The sequence below is a fragment of the Cebidichthys violaceus genome, unplaced genomic scaffold (genome assembly GCF_023349555.1).
Source record: "Cebidichthys violaceus isolate CVI_PGR_0920_01 unplaced genomic scaffold, fCebVio1.0.p SCAF_31, whole genome shotgun sequence".
In the NCBI taxonomy this organism is placed as follows: Eukaryota; Metazoa; Chordata; class Actinopteri; order Perciformes; family Stichaeidae; genus Cebidichthys; species Cebidichthys violaceus.
This window is the reverse complement of record NW_027176495.1, coordinates 924,703-939,045: the sequence shown is the minus strand read 5'-3', so window position 1 is coordinate 939,045 and position 14,343 is coordinate 924,703. Positions and strand designations below refer to the sequence as shown.

General features: G+C 45.5%; 1 protein-coding gene across 3 annotated transcripts in view; it reads right to left on the bottom strand.

The window, feature by feature from the left end:
* utrn (utrophin) overlaps positions 1-14,343 on the bottom strand; it is a 152,916-nt gene that overhangs the window by 80,715 nt on the left and 57,858 nt on the right. The gene's annotated exons all lie outside the window — the stretch shown is intronic.

The window sequence follows — 14,343 nt, the reverse complement described above, 5'->3', positions numbered from 1 at the left end:
TGCAGCTTCGGGATCGAGAAACCGGCCGGTTGGAGAATTCAGATTCCAGTGGTTTGGAGTCAAAACTCAAAGATTCATAGATCGCATTTTCTTTACCCAATATGAAATGCTACAAAAATGTTAATGAAGTTAATATTGAAAATGTCAGCACAAAAATCAATCGCCTTGTTAACAGCTTGATGGTAATGTATTTCTCATAATATCCAATAAGCACAGAAAGGTTTTGAATCAAAGATCATGGATTTATTCCTCAGTGCACAGAAAACCAGCAGGCATCCTTCATCTGATCTAAAATATTAAAAAATGACAACGTTAGCAACTCACCTGGCAACAGAAATATGCAGCACATGATATTATCATAAAGGTCATCTCATGAAACCAGACTGCATCAATAAAACAGAATGCCACAGAGAGGCAGCACGGCAAACACTCTCACCAGACTCAAAGATATCCTCGGCTGCAATGAAAAATAACATCAAATCTCAATTGTTCCTATTGATATAATAATTACAACAACAAGCCTCTGTTGTGAGAGGAGCTGGAAGGTGAGTCTATGAGGAAAGTTTAGAAAAACAATAATAAACAATAATCCGGAGCAGGAAAAATTGGTGTTTTTTTCAGGTGCTGCAGGCCTGCATACGGTCTGTGAATGCGGTTTGTTCATTCTGTCGTAGGAGTGAAGCAACAACGACTCACCCGTCGGCAAAATGAACTAATGACACATACTAGTACACCAAAACTAGCTCAACTCCAAACTAAATGACGTTGTCCCACTATAGTGATTTTCTATCAGAAACTTATTGCTACAAAATTGATCTATTTTGAGGGATCAACTCAATACTTGACTAAATATTCATAAACAGCTTCTCCAGGCACTTGTTTGTGCAAACGGTGTTTCCATCGTTTCTCTCTTTCCAAATTGATTTTCCATGAAATATGAAGCAATGTGCAATTTTTTGATACACGCAGCCATGAAGAGAAAAACATTGGAGACGTTGCCGACGGCATTTAAAAAAAAAAAAAAATCGCACTCGTGAGTCAGATTTAATCACCAAAGAACACATCTCCGTACATCACTGAGAGTTCATATGCATCGATTAGTTGCTTTCACTGGAAGCCTGTGCATTTTTTTTTTTTTTAAATACAGCTAAAATGAAAAATGACAGATTTCCTTTGCTTATCTTCTCGGCACTTTTCTCACTAAAGTAAAAAGAAAAGATGCCCTTTAAGCTACGAATGTCCCGGATAGATTTGACGTTTTAGTAACAGCGGTACATCATGGCCTGAAACAACTTAATCATTATAAAAGGAAGCAGCCACTTATAAATGTCAGTTCAGCCTTAACAAGGCGCTCGGTACTCACAGCGAGGTAGAGGCAGTTAAGAGAAAAACGATGGAAACAGAGAGTTAGAGACAGAGTGTGTGTGTGTGTGTGTGTGTGTGTGTGTGTGTGTGTGTGTGTGTGTGTGTGTGTGTGTGACGTCGAATACAGGGCAGCCAATCAGCGTTTGATTCACAAACACCAGTCAGCACCTCCAGCGTTAAAGCCATTCATCAAGCTAGTCTGCTCCGTGACAAACCATAGAAAAGGCTGCAAAAGCTGCTGTGTGAGTGTCTGTGTGAGTGTGTGTGTGTGTGTGTGTGTGTGTGTGTGTGTGTGTGTGTGTGTGTGTGTGCTGGTTAATTAAAGTATACTAGTGAACTGAGCAATTATGTGATGAGTGACACGTCTATGGAAAGGTCGGAGCCCTAAATTGATTTCCCACCGAGCTTAAGGGCCCGGTCCTGTCAGCGCCGGTATATAAACAGACACAGAGTGGGCCCAGACAGAGGAAAGAGTGTAATCTCACTCCGCCGTTGTTTAAGGCACCGGGGCACAGCAGGCCACTCGCACAGAAACTTTGAAGAAAAATGGAAAAAGTAGACGGAGACGAAATAGAAGGAAAAACCCGCTCCGCCGCGTGTGATTGCTCTGTACCGAAATTGCAGAATAGGAGTGAATAAAATCCACAATAGCCTGGGAAAAAAAAAAAAAAAACGGAGTTACACTACAGACAAAGCCTGAAAGGCCATCTTCCATTACAGCGACTATTTGTCCCGTCCAATTCAGCCCCTTAATGCATGCGGTTTCCAAGAAGCAATTCGGCGACACAGCACATCAGCCCAATATCCTTCATATTGCTGGGGAAATACAATTCTGGTGTTGGGAGCAATTCAATCAGACTTACAACTGTTTCATTTGATGAAATGGCAGCGTGGCGGTGACATCGCCTGCAATGCCCCGGGGAGCTTTGGCTGGACATTAAGATTCACAATTCACATCCAGGCTACTAAGTGCATTTCGCCACAATCAGCTGTGGAGTGTTTTGTTTTGTGTTATTGTATTTTTATAAGAGCAGCACAGAGCTGCCTCATTAATTTCCATTGTAATCTTGCAAATCACAAGTCAGTCCGGTCAAACAGTTTGTGTACACAACAATGAAGAGAGAGACACAGACACACACACACACACACACACACACACACACACACACAGGAACACATCAGACCCTCAGAAAGGGTGAGCAGCCGAGGTTTGAAGAACCACTGAAATCAGAAACAATTACTCTAATGCATGCAATTTAGTGCCAGCCAGGTTAATCATAATTGATGCCGTTAAAATATCTGTACCACAGATATTTGAATGGCTGGGAATGAACAATGAACGCTGTCACTTCTGTCTAAAACGCCTTACTGGCAGTCTGGCCCTCCGTTCAGCCTGACCGGCATTTGTCCTAAAAATGGAAAACTTTCCTGTAATTGTTGCGCTCATAAATCATTTACCTTTGATTGATTCGATGCACTCAGGTCTCGTTTCCGGAGCACACTGGACCCCGTCCCCTGACTTGCAGGTATATCTGATTAGCCTCTGTTTGTGCTACTCAGGACCAGTCGGCATTGTGATTATTGGAAGTAATCCTTTCTAATCTTGTTTTATTTTTCTCAGGTACGCGCCTGAAATATGAGTCAAACAATAATAAAGCCGTTTCAGTCTTGTCTTACTTTAACCTAACCTCAGACCAAATCACTGCAGCGCAGCGACGTCACGCTGGTTTAACGCTGTCGAGCGTGAGTCAGCGTCACGCGGTGAGCACCAGGAGCGGGAGTAAGGACCGGTAGAGAGCAGCGGTGACGTGACGGAGGTTACAGCTTGTGTCCGGACCGTTTGCGGTTATGAAACGGCAACCTTTACCTAAACGAGCTCCGACACGTCTCCGGCCGCTTCATGTGGAGGGCGAGATGACATTTCTGCTTCCTTCATTAGATTTCATTTCCTCCCGTCTGCCCCGCTCCGTGGCTATTTCTCTCTTCCAGCCAGTGACACTGCCATGGAAACCAGTATTTGCAGTTCATGCTTGCTACCTATATGGTACCCTATATAGTATAGCAACCTATAGACAGTGAAGCCCACACTGTTAACGCCATCAGTGTCTTCACACAGAGATGAGATGTTAAGCATTGGAGGAGAAGGAAGTCAGTAAAGCTGCAAAGAATGATAATACTTCAACTGATAGACGCACTGAGATGCAGCTAAGCAGAGAGAAAAAATATAATATAAGCTATAGATTTCCAAAGCATGTACTTTAAGACAGTCATGGCACCAAATTCACATCCGTCAGCCCATCGGAAGGCTCTGCTTCTGCTGCTCTCGAGACTCTGTTAGCTCCCCGTGCTGCCGACAAACGTTACGAAGTTAAGAACGGTTGATATCTCTGGAGCGCTAACAAGAAGCCGAGCGGCACCGTTGCTGAAGAGCTAGTGGTGAGCACAGCTACGCTCCAGGGCACCGATTCATCTTCCTGCCGAACGGAGAGGGAGACAGACGAACGGGGAAAGTGAAGCCACCGAGGTGACTAAAGGGGCCAGACTGGAGAACCTAGCCTGGATGTAGCATTCGGTCTGATTCTGCCGTACGTGTGAGAAGGAATTTGAATTGAGAGCCACATAATTAAAACTGATACTATCTGAAAATAGAAGACTTCAAAGTGTTTGTTTTTTCATTGCTTTTGGTGAATTAGTCTACACACTACCTGCCATAGATAACTTCTGATGACTTTTCTTCACTTCTTGAATATGGCTTGTACATCAAGTAAAATACTTGTCTTGGGGATCGGAGCGACAGCATCTTCAGATGAAGTTGATGTTTTTGTTAGTGCAGCTATTGCCGCTCATTTTCTCATCGACCCCGACGTTCTTTTTACCCTAAACAAGAGAAAACACTTGACCTCCTGTGTGCAGACTCTGGAGGCTGAGAACCGCTACGCTATTATGAGTTCGGCATAGCTCAAATAGTTATGCCTTTTAATCCTCAAGAGCGTATTTCATACCCAAGATAACATCAAAACACATCGCGTGTTTGAAATATATCTAAACTCGAGTGACAACCTAATGTCAGCTTTACCTTTATCGACGCCACCATGTTTACATCCGAGGTGTTGTCATGATTAGCACAACTGATAACTGATACTTCATTTTTCCTCACTTCAAAGGGTAATTCAAACTTTGAATAAAAACCGACAGCGCGGCTAATATCCAGGCACACAGGTTAAGGTTAAAGGGTAAGTAGTTGATGTAGTCGAGCACAGTAAAGGTGGTGCGTGGAGTGAGTGTTTTACGGCCCCACATCCCCTCCGTGATCCGGGTGCTCTCTCCCTCCGCGTGAGCGCCGAGGTGTAAGGCCACTCCAACTGAGTTATGATCTCACACACAGGCAGCGCCGCGCGGAACCATAGACAGTCAGACACTAGTGATGTCACGGGGAAGGTCAACCGGAGGAAGGAGAGTGCCAGATGGGTCGAGCGGGCTTGTCGATTGCCCTGTCAATCATTTAGTTGCCATGGCACTGTCTGGCAGGGCGGGGCCTAAAAATGGGCTATAAATAGAGCATGGCAGGATGGAAAGAGGACAGAGGACAATTACGATACATCAGCCGGGGGTAGAGGTGTCTTCCTCTGCACGTGTGTGTGCGCGTGCGTGTGCGTGTGCGTGTGTGTGTGTGCGAATGTGTATTTTCCCAGTGTGTTTAGTAGTAATTAATGGTCTCTCTCCGGGATGGAAAACATCAATCCAAAATTAAATCTTGATGAACTACCACAAATCGATGAACTTGAGGGCAAACAGAATACACACACACACACACACACACACACACACACACACACTTTAGCTCTATCGTTGTGAGGAATAACAAAAAAAAATTCTAAACACGAATCCTAAAATGAACCCTAACCTTGACCCACTTCTTAATTATGACCACAAACGGAGGAATAGTTCACACCTCGTTTGAAATGATCTCAATTTGGAGGCTTCCCTTGATTTTACTATTGCTGTGAGAACATTGTGTCCTCACAAACACATACACACATACACAAACACATACACACACACACACACACACACACACACACACACACACAGACAGACAGACTGACCACGCCTCAGCTAAGAGGAGAGTTCAGTAATCTGACCCGAACCCCGACGGGTCCAGACAACGGATCGTGTGCTGGGTCCGTTTTGTTGCGAAAAGCTTTGGGCCCTGGGTTGGATTATTTTTCAAATCTAATCCAATAAGAAAGTTCTCTCTCTCTTTTCCACACCCTGACTCTGCAAATCGATGTGTGTAATGTGTTGCTAATGGAGACACAACGCCCACTGGGAAACAGGGGGCGGGACTGAGCACAGCCGACGCGGTTGACCAGAGGAGAGCGGCGCTGAAACCCTCTACTCCACGACTCCTTCACTTAAAGGGCGTCGCCATTGTGCCTGTGCAAAGTTCTGTTCTGGATTTCAACCGTTTGGACCTTTGACAAGTTCAACTGAGGAAGCCGTTGGTCCAGGCCGGGTTCCTTCGGAGCATCTTCAAACATCTTGCTGGGAGAAACTTACATCTCCTATCCTTTAGCTTCAAACCAATATGCTGTTATTCATGTACTTTTACACACACACACACACACACACACACACACACACACACACACACACACACACACACACACACACACACACACACACACACACCTCTGTCTACCGTCTCCAGCATCCAGGGTTCTTCAAGGGCACTTCGCAGTGAGTCTCAGAGAGATGATCTAATTACTACCATTAGCAACATCTAATTGAAGCTTTAAAATTAAAAGATTTGCTCTGGTGCTAACTGTGCTAACTTATTTTAGGGTTTAGAGAGCACAAATGGAAGAGAGAGAGAGAGAGAGAGAGAGAGAGAGAGAGAGAGAGAGAGAGAGAGAGAGAGAGAGAGAGAGAGAGAGAGAGAGAGACACAGAGGGAAGGAGAGAGCATGCTAACCGGCCCATCAGAGGGATTGACTCGACTCTTCTCTGGGCATATCATTTGCCCCTTTAACCTCATAAACAAACGCTCAGAGGCTAGGAGAGGCAAAAGGGGAATGAAGCCCCCTTCTCGACCGTTTTTTGCCTCCACCCCTCTTCACTAATTAACAATTGTTTTAATCCTCCTTTAATTCAGCAGACAATTGCACAATTTGTGTGCGTGATGCACGCCGAGGGTCCATCGCACCATCCACCAGATTAGTCGAGCTACTCTTCGCCAAGCGTCGCCCACAGCGACCAAAGGTAATTGCTTTTTAATTAAGCCCCCGGTACTAATCCCAATGATATTTAGCAGGCATGAACTGGCACGCACACAAATTCTCTCACACGCACACACACACACACACACACACACACACACACACACACACACACACACACACACACACACACACACACACACACGCTGAAGAGGGGACATAGACGAGAAGAGGGGGACCTTCAACAAGACCTACCTGGATGTAAACTGCACACATGTGTAATAGGCTTGGCTCTTTTGTCCACAGTGGGAAGCAAATGAAGTCCTTGTAGTCGATGTACTGAAGCAATAAATGAACAATTTTCACCCCATGTCCAATCTGAGAATATGCTTTAGACTGAAAATGAGCACTTGGATCGATCCGGGGGTTGTGTGTGTGTGTGTGTGTGTGTGTGTGTGTGTGTGTGTGTGTGTGTGTGTGTGTGTGTGTGAGAGATTGTCTCTCCAGCGACCCTCAAATCAACCCTGCAAACCTCAAAGATGTAAAAAGCAATTGTACACTTCTATCGACCATTTCTTCCTCTCCTCATCCTCTTTCTTCTCTTTCCCACCTTTCATGTCAAACTCCCACTTCTTCCCTCTTTTTTTCCTTTCTCTCCTTCTACAATGTCATGGTCTGTCTTGCCTCACCTCCCTGAAAAAAAAAAAAAAAAAAAACAAACTCGGCAGCCATTTTCTTTTCAGTCATGTTTTCCTTCCCTCTCTTTTTGACTCACCCTCCTTGCTTCCTTCTCGGGGAAGCTACACTCATCCCCTCCGGGGTGATGAGTGAAAAATGTCCCTCTTTTCAGACATTTGGGTGATAACTATGAAATATGCTGAACTAATGAACACCCACACTCGCAGCCCCGTGGTGAATCCAATGTGATTCCTCGTCACGTCTAACAGCTCCGACTCTCCTTTGATGTCCGCGGTCCGATGCGTGTGAAGGTACCACTCAAGCGGAGTTAAAGCTTACGTTGGACCGTCTCTCGCAAAACACTTCCGCTGCTCACGCTGATCCTTCCCCCGTCATCTCTGATCCCGCTGTCAACCTCCTTGAATATCACACAGTTGATGGAGCTGTCTCGCGTCTAATCTTTTTACCACCACGTTTCTGATTCAACGCGTCGTTTTAGTTTTTTAACCAAAAGCCGCTTTGCGCACGAACTACATGTCGACAGCAAGAAGTCCTTTGGGCAAAGTTAAGATATTATGCTAACTCTGATATTTCTGTGAAGTGCTTTCCGACTACCCATCATGTCAATTTGACTCTGGCTCCTCTTGCAGGCTGTAGCCTCCTGCAGATTACAAACTATATATAGCACGATTTATCTTTAATCTCCCTGTGATATAACAGTGGAACCATTTTCAGTTACTCTTTGTTTTGCCTCTGAGGGGACGCTCGCTGCACACTGCTGTTTCCTTCAACACTGTACCTTGTCCTCGCTATTATGTATTCTTCTTCTATTCTATTCTTCTTCTATTCTATTTTTGAATCCCCCCCAACTACCTTTTAATTGAATTTTCAATGTTTTGATCAACGAGGTATTCAGAAGATTCGCTAAGCACGGTCTTTCTTTTGATACATAGTTGACGTATTTCTTCATTTCATCAATAACCTGCAGATTTTTCACATTCTCTCACTCATTCTAAAGAGGCTCTTCATCGCTCAAAAAAAAGCTCTATAGAAGCAAAACAAACAAATTAAGGCGAAACCACATATGATGAGGGAGCTTCAGTGAGCTTCAGTGATGGAAACTGGCCCCCCCCCCAAAAGGATATCTGACCATGCATAATTAGATGCTACCGTTTGATCAATGTTTCAGCAGCATGTAATGATCTGCGTCATAAGCGTGACATCAAGGCATGTTCCAGTAGCATGGAAGCCATCTGTGTAGAACTTTGAGGAAGAGATGGGCAGAGGGGCTTTTTAGGAGGATGGGAGGAAAAGAGGGAGAGCATGAATGATTTAAGAGTGGCATGCAAAGAGCAGATGACGGCCTAAATGGAAAGAGGATGATATGAGCCAGAGCATATGCTAACTTACTGAGGGGTGGTTCTAGGGAAATTGGAAGAGGCAACAGAAGAGGAAAAAGACAAGGTGAGGGGAGAGTGTGGCTCCACACTTTAATGCTTAATAAGTTCGTCTCTACCAAAATGGCAACTCTCAGAAACAGCAAAACAAAGACTTTCGCGGTAAATCACTAAAATGCGTCTTTCGCAAAGCAGAGGAAATACTAAATCCTTTGGACTAAGTGCACCACAGAAATTAAATGGCGAACCACTGAGACGTAAAAAGGAGCGAACTTATCTCTCAGCAAATGTGCCACTTCTTTTTCAAGAATGAATTGCCCTTGACAGGAGAGAGGGGAAAATGGCCAGAAGGTAGAGGAACACTAAATAGAAAGAATTAGTGTTCAAGTGAAAGTGGGTAAACAGAAGGGCAGGACAAGTGAAGGAGAGAAGAGGAGGAAATAACGGCGAAAGCAGGAAAGAAGCATGTGCTTTCTAGGTCAAATCTGCTTATTAATAAATCGGTCGATAACCTTCTGATCATTATTCCGGCCTAATGTTATCGACCGTGTGTGTGTGTGTGTGTGTGTGTGTGTGTGTGTGTGAGGCCGGCTGAGAAGGCCACTATGTGTGTGAGTTATCGTAATCACGCCTTCAATCTGAAACCGTGATATTTGTCAGCACCGCGGAGGTACAGACGCTCACACACCGATACGTCAGCACCGACTTTGTGTGCTCACCATAGATATTGGCCCGGGAGGGACACTGGCGGGGCGCAGAGCTCAGGCCTCGTCCCTTGTAGGTTGACCTTCAGGCCAGCAATAGAAGGAGCAGCAAAAAGGAGAAAAAAATGATTGCACCCCTCGTTTTATTTCCCCCCACTTAGGCTGACCCCAGACTCAGTGTGGCAAACGGGGCCGGGCGAATGTAAGGGGGGGAGTGGAAGGTCAGAGAGCCTTCAAGCTGAACATCACTGCCTCCTGCCTCTCACCCGGTCACTCTCGGTCAACGCGCCTCCTTTTCTCTCTCTCTTTCTATGTCAGCCTTTCATTTACATGTATTTTTTTCAGGACAGGCAGGAGAGAAAAGAACAAAAATCTTGAGACGGACTTGAATGCCATGTGCCTTTTGTCCATTAAGCCTGCAGGACATCGCAATCTTTATCCTGTCTCGAGTTGGTGCGATCCGGAGCTGGACGTCTGGTCCGGCCATAGATCACGATGTCAGGTGAGTCAGAACCCGCCGTCTGAAAACAAACGAGTGTTCCAGTACGGGTACCTTATCCAATGAGTGACACAGAATTTAGTTCACTCAATATAGCCTCAAAAGTATTGCTTTGAAAACAATACGGAGAAGTGTGAAGCAATATTAACGCAACCATAAAATAAATACAAATGTAATTCTGCATGAACACTGAACAGCATTGTGTCCTATTCTCTCCAGCCTGGCTACAATCTGCTGTTGCCCCGACCGTCGCATGTTGAAGGGCTCGTGGTCACAGAGCGTCCAGCGCCGTTACATCCCGTCCGGCGGTAAAGCACACATGCATTAGCAGGTTGAGCTTGCTGCTGCCTGAAAGCCACTAATGGAAAGTGTGTGCACAAAATCCATCGCTGTAGTCCACGAAGACACAAACCCGACGCACAATACCGGCTCAATAAATGGGTTTACTGGAGAGAGAGAGAGAGAGAGAGAGAGAGAGAGAGAGAGAGAGAGAGAGAGAGAGAGAGAGAGAGAGAGAGAGAGAGAGAGAGGACTTTCTCTCCATTTATATTTGCATCTAATAATCTATAATATAGTTTATTGCAGCTTTCATCTAATCCCAGGATGCCATTTGTCAATTACAAAGGGGAGTTTCTCCTCCTAATCAAACGGTCACTTGCTCCAGAAATGCCGATTGAGGAACAGGAAAACAGCTCAACTCTGTGCTGTATCCATGATTTAAGTGCAAATTAAAATCACCGCTGCTGCCATTAGCAGGTCCATCTGCGGTGATTTACATGTAATGTTGATTGGGAGCAGAACCCCCGTCTTCATGTTCTTGTATTGTCCCCGCTCTCTCCCAATATTGTCTTGATGAACGTAAATGATCTACATTTATGAATCTGTCCCCTGTCAGCGACTCATCGCCCGGCCTAGCTGTGGAGTAAGAAAGTGTGTGTGTGTGTGTGTGTGTGTGTGTGTGTGTGTGTGTGTGTGTGTGTGTGTGTGTGTGTGTGTGTGTGTGTATACTTGTGGTTGAGTGAGTAAATGTGCGTGAGAGAACAGAATGCATTGTGGGCATGTGTGTCCGTACACTAAATTTGTCTAAGCAGGCGTGAAACAAAAAAAAAAAATCTGTGATTTGAGTGCCAGCCAGGTAACAGTGGGAGGAGTGTGTGAGTGTGAGTGTGTGTGTGTGTGGGGGGGGGGGGGGGGTAATCTGGCGGCACCTGAGGCTCTAACTGCTAATGCTAACACTTGCTAAAAAAAACCCGTAGGGCCCCGTTGGAGCTCAAGGACGGGAAGGGCAGGCAGCTGGGCTCCACGCCCACGCCTGAGTCACCTGTCCTGGGGTAACAAGTGAGCCGCAAGCAAAGGTGGACGGAGAGTGGAGGTCAAAGGCCGACATGTTTGCCAGAAAAACAACAGGAAAGAGATGGCATGACTACACTCTGTCAAGGCTTTAGGGCTGTTTCTTCAGTGGGTTTTAGGCTGGAACACACACACACACACACACACACACACACACACACACACACACACACACACACACACACACAGTAGGAGCCAATGCCACAGTAATGAGAGTAGGAGGACACTCCTCAGGAGGGAGGTGGCTCCTTCAGCCAATTCGCAGCTAGTGATTACACACAGAGAGAGAGAGAGAGAGAGACGGAGCTGCCGGGGGGAGCTGAGCTGCCGGGGCCCTCTGCATGCCTCAGTGTGAGCTAACCAGGCATGCTACTCAGAAGCGCTCTTAACCGGTAAACTAGTCGCGTCACAAATTCGCATGCAAGCAAAGAAGAAGCGAGAACCACCGGAGAAGAAGGAGCGAGAGTTAAGTGAAATGTGAAGAGAAACAATCAGGACAGTGCAATGATTCACATGTACATTTAAGGAATCGAGCTTAGCGAGTGCGGTTCTGTGTGTGTGGCGTAAATACACGATAGGACCGTACGCATAAACAAAGCCTGGGGTAGCAGCACAGTATAGATGTAAAATAGCCCTAATTGCCTCCAAGCTCATTAAACATTACTGCTTTGAATTGGGAAAGCGGGAGGAAGAAAAAAAAAAACACACACACACACACACACACACACACAATATAAGCACCAAATAATAGATGCAATTCTAAAAACTGTTGAAGCTAAATGGCTTCTGCTTGCAAAGCGCAGTATTATACATCAACATAATGAGTGCTGTTAAAGGGGCACGCTAACACCCAGAAGCTAGCAGCAAAGCACGATTAACAGGAACCAAAAACAATCAGTTGGTTATGACTCAGGAGACTTCATAGAGTTCCCCATCACTCACAGCCTGGTGACCTGGCACGGCGGTCAGCCTGCGTCTGCTGAGACGTGGCGAGGACCAATATGATGGCGGTCATTAGGTGTTAGAAGATAAGCTTGGCTTTGCAGCTTAACTGGACTACCAAGAGTAAAAATAAAGCCTGTATGTACTGCAAATCAGCTGGTGATTGTTGACGTACAGGGTGATAAATACATTATCTTCCCATGGAAAATGAAGAATATTTAATCTGACGCTTTCCAGAACTCTTCTCAAGTTATTTCTCTCAGTGGTTGTGTCTCATTTAAATCAATATAAGAGGAGGCCACTCGTTCATTTAAGTGCTTATCATCACGAGTCAGACAACAGCCATGCGGGCTGTTTTAGGACCAGCGCTGTCCTGAAGCAGAAAGAACGGCCTCCGACCCCAGAGGGCGAGCCCCGAGCAAATCCATCACGCAGGAGTCACTGTTCCAGTCGGGCGGCCGGTGAGCGCACCCGAGGGAGGCAGGACAAGCCCGGCATTACCGATTCCCCCCCCCAAGGGAAGGTGAAAACGAAGCTGCAATGACTGATGCAACCCAGGGGAGGGTAATCGAGTGTGGAATGACTGATGCCTCCCACCGGTAGGGACGCATTCCAGGAAGGTGTAGCCTAAGGGTGCTGAACGGAGCCAAATAAGCGGGTTGACAATTTCAACGAGGAAAGAAAGAGCAAGTGTTGAATGTGCAGATTCTGTACACCTGCGGGGCTGCAGGAATGATCTGAATTCACTCGGTTTCCCCCAGAGTTGGCTGAAACAAGCAAAGCATCAACAAAGATAGAGAGAGAGCAAGGAGAAGAAATTACTGATGCCTCAAGGTCGCTTTATCGCTCTCACCCGCACTAAAGTCTTGTCCTTCGGGTCATCTATCTAATCCATGCAATGTTTCCCTTTCTTTAGGAGACTTGAGCGGTGAACCAAACCTGTAAAATACAGTAAATTGACCTGTAATCATGCTTTGGCATAAATACAAAGTAATCTGATAAAAACACATGCACTAGAAAAAAAAAAAAAAAAGAACGGAGCCCTAAAGAGATGGATTCACGGATTAAAGATGGATTAAGTCCAACCACCACATGTTCGTTGGAGCATGATTGAAGCTGGCGTGTAATCAGAACCTGGTCCGATGCATTAGTCTCTCGCACTGTCAAATCTCAACAGCTGGTCCCCTCCGGCCTCTTACTGAGAGCGGGTCAATGCTGTGCAAGGCGAGAGCGAAAGCAATGAAGATCGGCAATCAATAGTGAACGACAGCGGTGGAAAATGACAACGAGTCCAGCACACAGCAGCAGGCGGTCGCTTCCTGTACGGTGAACTCGACACAGCTGACAAAACAGCTGGAATACGACCAAACATCGAGAACACAAGTCTGTTAAAACTCTTTTCAAATGGATTTGCAGCGCGCGATTCGCCGCAAATGAATTGAATTAAGAGAGTTAATCATTTTGGCCATTATGGAGTAACCTCTCTCACCAATCCTCTGAGGAATCCAGGTCTCCTCTCACTAACACATCCTGTCAGGATGCCCCTCGAGAACCGCGAAGCCTGAAGACGATGCGCTCACTCACAGACAGCACATCCTCCGCCTTGTTAGTTTGTTTCTGCCTGCACCAGCATAGTGAGTCAAAGCTCACTTCAAAACAGACAATACACAGACATCGGTGCACGCTCACCACAACGGGGACTCACCGGTGGAGTCATTATTATGTTACGCAGGAAAAGTGTGAAAAGTCCTCAAGTCAGTGAGGCATAAATATATATAAATATATTTAAAACGACATACTGTAGAGGTGACAGACGCAAAAGAACATCTCCTGGAACAGAATGTCTTGACAGCCAAATGACTCATGAATAAAAAAAAGAAAAAAAAAGAGGAGAAATAAAGGAGAAACGCATGGATGTGGCATAGATAGATTACTTGGTGAGCCATTCCTGATTTGTGACATTTACATTGAGAGAAAAAAAATTCACATACGCCGCAAAAACTTTGAGAGCACAAACACAAACAGCCGTTACATTAGCAGAAACCGTCTCAAAAACAAATCCAGAAGCCTCGAGCGGACTCCAAAACGTGCCACGAAAGTTTTGAGAGGAGCGTAAAAATGAATAGAAAACAATCAACTGGACTCATGTTAAAACTTCAAAACTAAAATTCATCCAATTCAAGTAAAAGG